Source organism: Oncorhynchus nerka, linkage group LG13 (assembly GCF_034236695.1).
Source record: "Oncorhynchus nerka isolate Pitt River linkage group LG13, Oner_Uvic_2.0, whole genome shotgun sequence".
In the NCBI taxonomy this organism is placed as follows: Eukaryota; Metazoa; Chordata; class Actinopteri; order Salmoniformes; family Salmonidae; genus Oncorhynchus; species Oncorhynchus nerka.
The window spans coordinates 91,049,377-91,063,773 of NC_088408.1; positions in this window are offsets into that span (position 1 = coordinate 91,049,377).

Consider the following 14,397-nt stretch of genomic DNA (forward strand, 5'->3'; position numbering starts at 1 on the left):
GTTAGATACTACTGCACTGTTAGATACTACTACACTGTTAGATACTACTGCACTGTTAGATATTACTACACTGTTAGATACTACTGCACTGTTAGATACTACTGCACTGTTAGATACTACTGCACTGTTAGATACTACTGCACTGTTAGATACTACTACACTGTTAGATACTACTGCACTGTTAGATACTACTACACTGTTAGATACTACTGCACTGTTAGATACTACTACACTGTTAGATACTACTGCACTGTTAGATACTACTGCACTGTTAGATACTACTACACTGTTAGATACTACTGCACTGTTAGATACTACTACACTGTTAGATACTACTACACTGTTAGATACTACTACACTGTTAGATACTACTGCACTGTTAGATACTACTGCACTGTTAGATGCACTGTTAGATACTACTGCACTGTTAGATACTACTACACTGTTAGATACTACTACACTGTTAGATACTACTACTGCACTGTTAGATACTACTGCACTACACTGTTAGATACTACTACACTGTTAGATACTACTGTTAGATACTACAGCACTGTTAGATACTACTACACTGTTAGATACTACTACACTGTTAGATACTACTGCACTGTTAGATACTACTACACTGTTAGATACTACTGCACTGTTAGATACTACTGCACTGTTAGATGCACTGTTAGATACTACTACACTGTTAGATACTACTACACTGTTAGATACTACTGCACTGTTAGATGCACTGTTAGATACTACTGCACTGTTAGATACTACTACACTGTTAGATACTACTGCACTGTTAGATACTACTACTGTTAGATACTACTGCACTGTTAGATACTACTACACTGTTAGATACTACTGCACTGTTAGATACTACTACACTGTTAGATACTACTACACTGTTAGATACTACTGCACTGTTAGATACTACTGCACTGCACTGTTAGATACTACTGCACTGTTAGATACTACTGCACTGTTAGATACTACTGCACTGTTAGATGCACTGTTAGATACTACTGCACTGTTAGATACTACTACACTGTTAGATACTACTACACTGTTAGATACTACTGCACTGTTAGATACTACTACACTGTTAGATACTACTGCACTGTTAGATACTACTACACTGTTAGATACTACTGCACTGTTAGATACTACTACACTGTTAGATACTACTACACTGTTAGATACTACTGCACTGTTAGATACTACTACACTGTTAGATACTACTGCACTGTTAGATACTACTACTACTACTACACTGTTAGATACTACTACTGTTAGATACTACTACACTGTTAGATACTACTGCACTGTTAGATACTACTACACTGTTAGATACTACTGCACTGTTAGATATTACTACACTGTTAGATACTACTACACTGTTAGATACTACTGCACTGTTAGATACTACTACACTGTTAGATACTACTGCACTGTTAGATATTACTACACTGTTAGATACTACTACACTGTTAGATACTACTACACTGTTAGATACTACTACACTGTTAGATACTACTGCACTGTTAGATACTACTACACTGTTAGATACTACTACACTGTTAGATACTACTGCACTGTTAGATACTACTGTTAGATACTACTGCACTGTTAGATACTACTACACTGTTAGATACTACTGCACTGTTAGATACTACTGCACTGTTAGATACTACTACACTGTTAGATACTACTACACTGTTAGATACTACTACACTGTTAGATACTACTGCACTGTTAGATACTACTGTTAGATACTACTGCACTGTTAGATACTACTGCACTGTTAGATACTACTGCACTGTTAGATACTACTGCACTGTTAGATACTACTGCACTGTTAGATACTACTGCACTGTTAGATACTACTACACTGTTAGATACTACTAGATACACTGTTAGATACTACTGTTAGATACTACTGCACTGTTAGATACTACTACACTGTTAGATACTACTGCACTGTTAGATACTACTGCACTGTTAGATACTACTGCACTGTTAGATACTACTACACTGTTAGATACTACTACACTGTTAGATACTACTACACTGTTAGATACTACTGCACTGTTAGATACTACTGCACTGTTAGATACTACTGCACTGTTAGATACTACTACACTGTTAGATACTACTGTTAGATACTACTACACTGTTAGATACTACTGCACTGTTAGATACTACTACACTGTTAGATACTAATGCACTGTTAGATGCACTGTTAGATACTACTGCACTGTTAGATACTACTGTTAGATACTACTACACTGTTAGATACTACTGTTAGATACTACTACACTGTTAGATACTACTGTTAGATACTACTGCACTGTTAGATACTACTACACTGTTAGATACTACTACACTGTTAGATACTACTGCACTGTTAGATACTACTGCACTGTTAGATACTACTGCACTGTTAGATACTACTGCACTGTTAGATACTACTGCACTGTTAGATACTACTACACTGTTAGATACTACTGCACTGTTAGATGCACTGTTAGATACTACTACACTGTTAGATACTACTGCACTGTTAGATACTACTGCTGTTAGATACTGTTAGATACTACTACACTGTTAGATACTACTACACTGTTAGATACTACTGCACTGTTAGATACTACTGCACTGTTAGACTACTACTGTTAGATGCACTGTTAGATACTACACTGTTAGATACTACTACACTGTTAGATACTACTACACTGTTAGATACTACTAGATACTACACTGTTAGATACTACTGCACTGTTAGATACTACTACACTGTTAGATACTACTGCACTGTTAGATACTACTGCACTGTTAGATACTACTGCACTGTTAGATACTACTGCACTGTTAGATACTACTGCACTGTTAGATACTACTACACTGTTAGATACTACTGCACTGTTAGATACTACTGCACTGTTAGATACTACTGCACTGTTAGATACTACTACACTGTTAGATACTACTAGATACTACTGCACTGTTAGATACTACTACACTGTTAGATACTACTGCAGATACACTGTTAGATACTACTGCACTGTTAGATACTACTACACTGTTAGATACTACTGCACTGTTAGATACTACTACACTGTTAGATACTACTGCACTGTTAGATACTACTACACTGTTAGATACTGTTAGATACTACACTGTTAGATACTACTACACTGTTAGATACTACTACACTGTTAGATACTACTGCACTGTTAGATGCACTGTTAGATACTACTACACTGTTAGATACTACTGCACTGTTAGATACTACTGCACTGTTAGATACTACTGCACTGTTAGATACTACTGCACTGTTAGATACTACTGCACTGTTAGATACTACTGCACTGTTAGATACTACTGCACTGTTAGATACTACTACACTGTTAGATACTACTACACTGTTAGATACTACTGCACTACTACTGCACTGTTAGATACTACTACACTGTTAGATACTACTACACTGTTAGATACTACTACACTGTTAGATACTACTGTTGATACCACTGTTAGATACTACTACACTGTTAGATACTACTGCACTGTTAGATACTACTACACTGTTAGATACTACTACACTGTTAGATACTACTACACTGTTAGATACTACTGCACTGTTAGATACTACTACACTGTTAGATACTACTACACTGTTAGATACTACTGCACTGTTAGATACTACTACACTGTTAGATACTACTGCACTGTTAGATACTACTACACTGTTAGATACTACTGCACTGTTAGATACTACTACACTGTTAGATACTACTACACTGTTAGATACTACTGCACTGTTAGATGCACTGTTAGATACTACTACACTGTTAGATACTACTGCACTGTTAGATACTACTACACTGTTAGATACTACTACACTGTTAGATACTACTGCACTGTTAGATACTACTACACTGTTAGATACTACTGCACTGTTAGACTACTGTTAGATACTACTACACTGTTAGATACTACTGCACTGTTAGATACTACTGCACTGTTAGATACTACTACACTGTTAGATACTACTGCACTGTTAGATACTACTACACTGTTAGATACTACTGTTAGATACTACTGTTAGATACTACTGCACTGTTAGATACTACTACACTGTTAGATACTACTACACTGTTAGATACTACTGCACTGTTAGATACTACTACACTGTTAGATACTACTACACTGTTAGATACTACTGATACACTGTTAGATACTACTGCACTGTTAGATACTACTGCACTGTTAGATACTACTACACTGTTAGATACTACTGCACTGTTAGATACTACTGCACTGTTAGATACTACTACACTGTTAGATACTACTGCACTGTTAGATACTACTGCACTGTTAGATACTACTGCACTGTTAGATACTACTACACTGTTAGATACTACTACACTGTTAGATACTACTACACTGTTAGATACTACTGCACTGTTAGATACTACTGCACTGTTAGATACTACTACACTGTTAGATACTACTGCACTGTTAGATACTACTGCACTGTTAGATACTACTACACTGTTAGATACTACTGCACTGTTAGATACTACTACACTGTTAGATGCACTGTTAGATACTACACTGTTAGATACTACTGCACTGTTAGATACTACTGCACTGTTAGATACTACTGCACTGTTAGATACTACTGCACTGTTAGATACTACTGCACTGTTAGATACTACTGCACTGCACTGTTAGATACTACTGCACTGTTAGATACTACTACACTGTTAGATACTACACACTGTTAGATACTACTGCACTGTTAGATACTACTACACTGTTAGATACTACTGCACTGTTAGATACTACTACACTGTTAGATACTACTGCACTGTTAGATACTACTACACTGTTAGATACTACTGCACTGTTAGATACTACTACTACACTGTTAGATACTACTGCACTGTTAGATACTACTGCACTGTTAGATACTACTACACTGTTAGATACTACTAGCACTGTTAGATACTACTACACTGTTAGATACTACTGCACTGTTAGATACTACTACACTGTTAGATACTACTACACTGTTAGATACTACTGCACTGTTAGATGCACTGTTAGATACTACTACACTGTTAGATACTACTGCACTGTTAGATACTACTGCACTGTTAGATACTACTGCACTGTTAGATACTACTGCACTGTTAGATACTACTGCACTGTTAGATACTACTACACTGTTAGATACTACTGCACTGTTAGATACTACTACACTGTTAGATACTACTGCACTGTTAGATACTACTACACTGTTAGATACTACTGCACTGTTAGATACTACTGCACTGTTAGATACTACTACACTGTTAGATACTACTACACTGTTAGATACTACTACACTGTTAGATACTACTACACTGTTAGATACTACTACACTGTTAGATACTACTGCACTGTTAGATACTACTGCACTGTTAGATACTACTGCACTGTTAGATACTACTACACTGTTAGATACTACTACACTGTTAGATACTACTACACTGTTAGATACTACTACACTGTTAGATACTACTACACTGTTAGATACTACTACACTGTTAGATGCACTGTTAGATACTACTGCACTGTTAGATACTACTGTTAGATACTACTACACTGTTAGATACTACTACACTGTTAGATACTACTGCACTGTTAGATACTACTACACTGTTAGATACTACTGCACTGTTAGATACTACTACACTGTTAGATACTACTGCACTGTTAGATACTACTGCACTGTTAGATACTACTGCACTGTTAGATACTACTACACTGTTAGATACTACTGCACTGTTAGATACTACTGCACTGTTAGATACTACTACACTGTTAGATACTACTACACTGTTAGATACTACTGCACTGTTAGATACTACTGCACTGTTAGATACTACTACACTGTTAGATACTACTGCACTGTTAGATACTACTGCACTGTTAGATACTACTACACTGTTAGATACTACTGCACTGTTAGATACTACTGCACTGTTAGATACTACTGCACTGTTAGATACTACTGCACTGTTAGATACTACTGCACTGTTAGATACTACTACACTGTTAGATACTACTACACTGTTAGATACTACTGCACTGTTAGATACTACTGCACTGTTAGATACTACTACACTGTTAGCACTGTTAGATACTACTGCACTGTTAGATACTACTACACTGTTAGATACTACTGCACTGTTAGATACTACTACACTGTTAGATACTACTGCACTGTTAGACTACTACTAGATACTACTGCACACTGTTAGATACTACTGCACTGTTAGATACTACTGCACTGTTAGATACTACTGCACTGTTAGATACTACTACACTGTTAGATACTACTGCACTGTTAGATACTACTACACTGTTAGATACTACTGCACTGTTAGATACTACTACACTGTTAGATACTACTGCACTGTTAGATACTACTACACTGTTAGATACTACTACACTGTTAGATACTACTGCACTGTTAGATACTACTGTTAGATACTACTGCACTGTTAGATACTACTGCACTGTTAGATACTACTGCACTGTTAGATACTACTGCACTGTTAGATACTACTACACTGTTAGATACTACTACACTGTTAGATACTACTGCACTGTTAGATACTACTACACTGTTAGATACTACTGCACTGTTAGATACTACTACACTGTTAGATACTACTGCACTGTTAGATACTACTGCACTGTTAGATACTACTGCACTGTTAGATACTACTGTTAGATACTACACTGTTAGATACTACTACACTGTTAGATACTACTACTGTTAGATACTACTGCACTGTTAGATACTACTGCACTGTTAGATACTACTGCACTGTTAGATGCACTGTTAGATACTACTGCACTGTTAGATACTACTACACTGTTAGATACTACTACTCTGTTAGATACTACTGCACTGTTAGATACTACTGCACTGTTAGATGCACTGTTAGATACTACTGCACTGTTAGATACTACTGCACTGTTAGATACTACTACACTGTTAGATACTACTGCACTGTTAGATACTACTGCACTGTTAGATACTACTGCACTGTTAGATACTACTACACTGTTAGATACTACTACACTGTTAGATACTACTGCACTGTTAGATACTACTGCACTGTTAGATACTACTGCACTGTTAGATACTACTGCACTGTTAGATACTACTACACTGTTAGATACTACTACACTGTTAGATACTACTGCACTGTTAGATACTACTGCACTGTTAGATACTACTACACTGTTAGATACTACTGCACTGTTAGATACTACTGCACTGTTAGATACTACTACACTGTTAGATACTACTACTGTTAGATACTACACTGTTAGATACTACTACACTGTTAGATACTACTGCACTGTTAGATACTACTGCACTGTTAGATACTACTACACTGTTAGATACTACTGCACTGTTAGATACTACTACACTGTTAGATACTACTACACTGTTAGATACTACTGCACTGTTAGATACTACTACACTGTTAGATACTACTACACTGTTAGATACTACTGCACTGTTAGATACTACTACACTGTTAGATACTACTGCACTGTTAGATACTACTACACTGTTAGATACTACTGCACTGTTAGATGCACTGTTAGATACTACTACACTGTTAGATACTACTGCACTGTTAGATACTACTACACTGTTAGATACTACTGCACTGTTAGATACTACTGCACTGTTAGATACTACTGCACTGTTAGATACTACTACACTGTTAGATACTACTACACTGTTAGATACTACTGCACTGTTAGATACTACTGCACTGTTAGATACTACTACACTGTTGTTAGATACTACTGCACTGTTAGATACTGCACTGTTAGATACTACTGCACTGTTAGATACTACTGCACTGTTAGATACTACTACACTGTTAGATACTACTGCACTGTTAGATGCACTGTTAGATACTACTACACTGTTAGATACTACTACACTGTTAGATACTACTACACTGTTAGATACTACTACACTGTTAGATACTACTGCACTGTTAGATACTACTACACTGTTAGATACTACTGCACTGTTAGATACTACTACACTGTTAGATACTACTGTTAGACACTGTTAGATACTACTGCACTGTTAGATACTACTACACTGTTAGATACTACTACTAGATACTACTGCACTGTTAGATACTACTACACTGTTAGATACTACTACACTGTTAGATACTACTACACTGTTAGATACTACTGCACTGTTAGATACTACTACACTGTTAGATACTACTGCACTGTTAGATACTACTGCACTGTTAGATACTACTACACTGTTAGATACTACTGCACTGTTAGATACTACTACACTGTTAGATACTACTACACTGTTAGATACTACTGCACTGTTAGATACTACTGCACTGTTAGATACTACTGCACTGTTAGATACTACTAGATACTACTGCACTGTTAGATACTACTGCACTGTTAGATGCACTGTTAGATACTACTACACTGTTAGATACTACTACACTGTTAGATACTACTACACTGTTAGATACTACTGCACTGTTAGATACTACTGCACTGTTAGATACTACTGCACTGTTAGATACTACTACACTGTTAGATACTACTACACTGTTAGATACTACTACACTGTTAGATACTACTGCACTGTTAGATACTACTACACTGTTAGATACTACTACACTGTTAGATACTACACTGTTAGCACTGTTAGATACTACTACACTGTTAGATACTACTGCACTGTTAGATACTACTGCACTGTTAGATACTACTGCACTGTTAGATACTACTACACTGTTAGATACTACTGCACTGTTAGATACTACTGCACTGTTAGATACTACTGCACTGTTAGATACTACTACACTGTTAGATACTACTGCACTGTTAGATACTACTGCACTGTTAGATACTACTACACTGTTAGATACTACTGCACTGTTAGATACTACTGCACTGTTACTACACTGTTAGATACTACTGCACTGTTAGATACTACTACACTGTTAGATACTACTGCACTGTTAGATACTACTACACTGTTAGATACTACACTGTTAGATACTACTGCACTGTTAGATACTACTGCACTGTTAGATACTACTGTTAGATACTACTGCACTGTTAGATACTACTACACTGTTAGATACTGCACTGTTAGATACTGTTAGATACTACTACACTGTTAGATACTGCACTGTTAGATACTAGATACTACTGTTAGATACTACTACACTGTTAGATACTACTGCACTGTTAGATACTACTGCACTGTTAGATACTACTGCACTGTTAGATACTACTGCACTGTTAGATACTACTGCACTGTTAGATACTACTACACTGTTAGATACTACTGCACTGTTAGATACTACTACACTGTTAGATACTACTGCACTGTTAGACTACTACTGCACTGTTAGATACTACTACACTGTTAGACTACTACTACACTGTTAGATATACTACTAGATACACTGTTAGATACTACTACACTGTTAGATACTACTGCACTGTTAGATACTACTGCACTGTTAGATACTACTACACTGTTAGATACTACTACACTGTTAGATACTACTGCACTGTTAGATACTACTACACTGTTAGATACTACTGCACTGTTAGATATTACTACACTGTTAGATACTACTACACTGTTAGATACTACTGCACTGTTAGATACTACTACACTGTTAGATACTACTGCACTGTTAGATATTACTACACTGTTAGATACTACTACACTGTTAGATACTACTGCACTGTTAGATACTACTACACTGTTAGATACTACTGCACTGTTAGATACTACTACACTGTTAGATACTACTGCACTGTTAGATACTACTACACTGTTAGATACTAGATACTACTGCACTGTTAGATACTACTACACTGTTAGATACTACTGCACTGTTAGATACTACTGTTAGATACTACTACACTGTTAGATACTACTGCACTGTTAGATACTACTACACTGTTAGATACTACTACACTGTTAGATACTACTGCACTGTTAGATACTACTACACTGTTAGATACTACTACTACTGCACTGTTAGATACTACTGTTAGCACTGTTAGATACTACTGCACTGTTAGATACTACTGCACTGTTAGATACTACTGCACTGTTAGATACTACTACACTGTTAGATACTACTGCACTGTTAGATGCACTGTTAGATACTACTGCACTGTTAGATACTACTGCACTGTTAGATACTACTGCACTGTTAGATACTACTACACTGTTAGATACTACTAGCACTGTTAGATACTACTGCACTGTTGCACTGTTAGATACTACTACACTGATACTACTGCAGATACTGTTAGATACTACACTGTTAGATACTACTGCACTGTTAGATACTACTACACTGTTAGATACTACTGCACTGTTAGATACTACTACACTGTTAGATACTACTACACTGTTAGATACTACTGCACTGTTAGATACTACTACACTGTTAGATACTACTGCACTGTTAGATACTACTGTTAGATACTACTGCACTGTTAGATACTACTGCACTGTTAGATACTACTGCACTGTTAGATACTACTACACTGTTAGATACTACTACACTGTTAGATACTACTGCACTGTTAGATACTACTGCACTGTTAGATACTACTGCACTGTTAGATACTACTACACTGTTAGATACTACTACACTGTTAGATACTACTGCACTGTTAGATACTACTGCACTGTTAGATACTACTACACTGTTAGATACTACTGCACTGTTAGATACTACTGCACTGTTAGATACTACTGCACTGTTAGATACTACTGCACTGTTAGATACTACTACACTGTTAGATACTACTGCACTGTTAGATACTACTACACTGTTAGATACTACTGCACTGTTAGATACTACTACACTGTTAGATACTACTACACTGTTAGATACTACTGCACTGTTAGATACTACTACACTGTTAGATACTACTGCACTGTTAGATACTACTGCACTGTTAGATACTACTACACTGTTAGATACTACTGCACTGTTAGATACTACTACACTGTTAGATACTACTGCACTGTTAGATACTACTGCACTGTTAGATACTACTGCACTGTTAGATACTACTACACTGTTAGATACTACTACACTGTTAGATACTACTGCACTGTTAGATACTACTACACTGTTAGATACTACTGCACTGTTAGATACTACTACACTGTTAGATACTACTGCACTGTTAGATACTACTGCACTGTTAGATACTACTGCACTGTTAGATACTACTGCACTGTTAGATACTACTGCACTGTTAGATACTACTACACTGTTAGATACTACTGCACTGTTAGATACTACTACTGCACTGTTAGATACTACTGCACTGTTAGATACTACTACTGTTAGATACTACTACACTGTTAGATACTACTGCACTACTACTACACTGTTAGATACTACTGCACTGTTGATACTACTAGTTAGATATACTACTACTGTTAGATACTACTGCACTGTTAGATACTACTACACTGTTAGATACTACTGCACTGTTAGATACTACTACACTGTTAGATACTACTACACTGTTAGATACTACTGCACTGTTAGATACTACTGCACTGTTAGATACTACTGCACTGTTAGATACTACTACACTGTTAGATACTACTGCACTGTTAGATACTACTGCACTGTTAGATACTACTGCACTGTTAGATACTACTGCACTGTTAGATACTACTGCACTGTTAGATACTACTGCACTGTTAGATACTACTGCACTGTTAGATACTACTGCACTGTTAGATACTACTGCACTGTTAGATACTACTGCACTGTTAGATACTACTACACTGTTAGATACTACTGCACTGTTAGATACTACTGCACTGTTAGATACTACTGCACTGTTAGATACTACTGCACTGTTAGATACTACTGTTAGATACTACTGCACTGTTAGATACTACTGCACTGTTAGATACTACTACACTGTTAGATACTACTGCACTGTTAGATACTACTGCACTGTTAGATACTACTGCACTGTTAGATACTACTGCACTGTTAGATACTACTGCACTGTTAGATACTACACTGTTAGATACTACTGCACTGTTAGATACTACTGCACTGTTAGATACTGTTAGATACACTGTTAGATACTACTGCACTGTTAGATACTACTACACTGTTAGATACTACTACACTGTTAGTTAGATACTACTGCACTGTTAGATACTACTACACTGTTAGATACTACTGCACTGTTAGATACTACTGCACTGTTAGATACTACTACACTGTTAGATACTACTACACTGTTAGATACTACTACACTGTTAGATACTACTGCACTGTTAGATACTACTGCACTGTTAGATACTACTACACTGTTAGATACTACTGCACTGTTAGATACTACTGCACTGTTAGATACTACTACACTGTTAGATACTACTGCACTGTTAGATACTACTGTTAGATACTACTACACTGTTAGATACTACTGCACTGTTAGATACTACTGCACTGTTAGATACTACTGCACTGTTAGATACTACTGTTAGATACTACTACACTGTTAGATACTACTGCACTGTTAGATACTACTACACTGTTAGATACTACTGCACTGTTAGATACTACTACACTGTTAGATACTACTGCACTGTTAGATACTACTACACTGTTAGATACTACTGCACTGTTAGATACTACTACACTGTTAGATACACACTGTTAGATACTACTGCACTGTTAGATACTACTACACTGTTAGATACTACTGCACTGTTAGATACTACTGCACTGTTAGATACTACTGCACTGTTAGATACTACTACACTGTTAGATACTACTACACTGTTAGATACTACTGCACTGTTAGATGCACTGTTAGATACTACTGCACTGTTAGATACTACTGCACTGTTAGATACTACTGCACTGTTAGATACTACTGCACTGTTAGATACTACTACACTGTTAGATACTACTGCACTGTTAGATACTACTGCACTGTTAGATGCACTGTTAGATACTACTGCACTGTTGTTAGATACTACTACACTGTTAGATACTACTACTACACTGTTAGATACTACTGCACTGTTAGATACTACTACACTGTTAGATACTATACACTGTTAGATACTACTGCACTGTTAGATACTACTGCACTGTTAGATACTACTGTTAGATACTACACTGTTAGATACTACTACACTGTTAGATACTACTACTGTTAGATACTACTGCACTGTTAGATACTACTGCACTGTTAGATACTACTACACTGTTAGATACTACTACACTGTTAGATACTACTGCACTGTTAGATACTACTGCACTGTTAGATGCACTGTTAGATACTACTGCACTGTTAGATACTACTACACTGTTAGATACTACTGCACTGTTAGATACTACTACACTGTTAGATACTACTGCACTGTTAGATACTACTACACTGTTAGATACTACTACACTGTTAGATACTACTGCACTGTTAGATACTACTACACTGTTAGATACTACTGCACTGTTAGATACTACTGCACTGTTAGATACTACTGCACTGTTAGATACTACTGCACTGTTAGATACTACTGCACTGTTAGATACTACTGCACTGTTAGATACTACTGCACTGTTAGATACTACTACACTGTTAGATACTACTGCACTGTTAGATACTACTACACTGTTAGATACTACTGCACTGTTAGATACTACTGCACTGTTAGATACTACTGCACTGTTAGATACTACTACACTGTTAGATACTACTGCACTGTTAGATACTACTACACTGTTAGATACTACTGCACTGTTAGATACTACTGTTAGATACTACTACACTGTTAGATACTACTGCACTGTTAGATACTACTGCACTGTTAGATACTACTGCACTGTTAGATACTACTACACTGTTAGATACTACTGCACTGTTAGATACTACTACACTGTTAGATACTACTGCACTGTTAGATACTACTACACTGTTAGATACTACTGCACTGTTAGATACTACTGCACTGTTAGATACTACTGCACTGTTAGATACTACTGCACTGTTAGATGCACTGTTAGATACTACTGCACTGTTAGATACTACTACACTGTTAGATACTACTACTCTGTTAGATACTACTGCACTGTTAGATACTACTGCACTGTTAGATACTACTGCACTGTTAGATACTACTGCACTGTTAGATACTACTGCACTGTTAGATGCACTGTTAGATACTACTACACTGTTAGATACTACTACACTGTTAGATACAACTGCACTGCACTGTTAGATACTACTACACTGTTAGATACT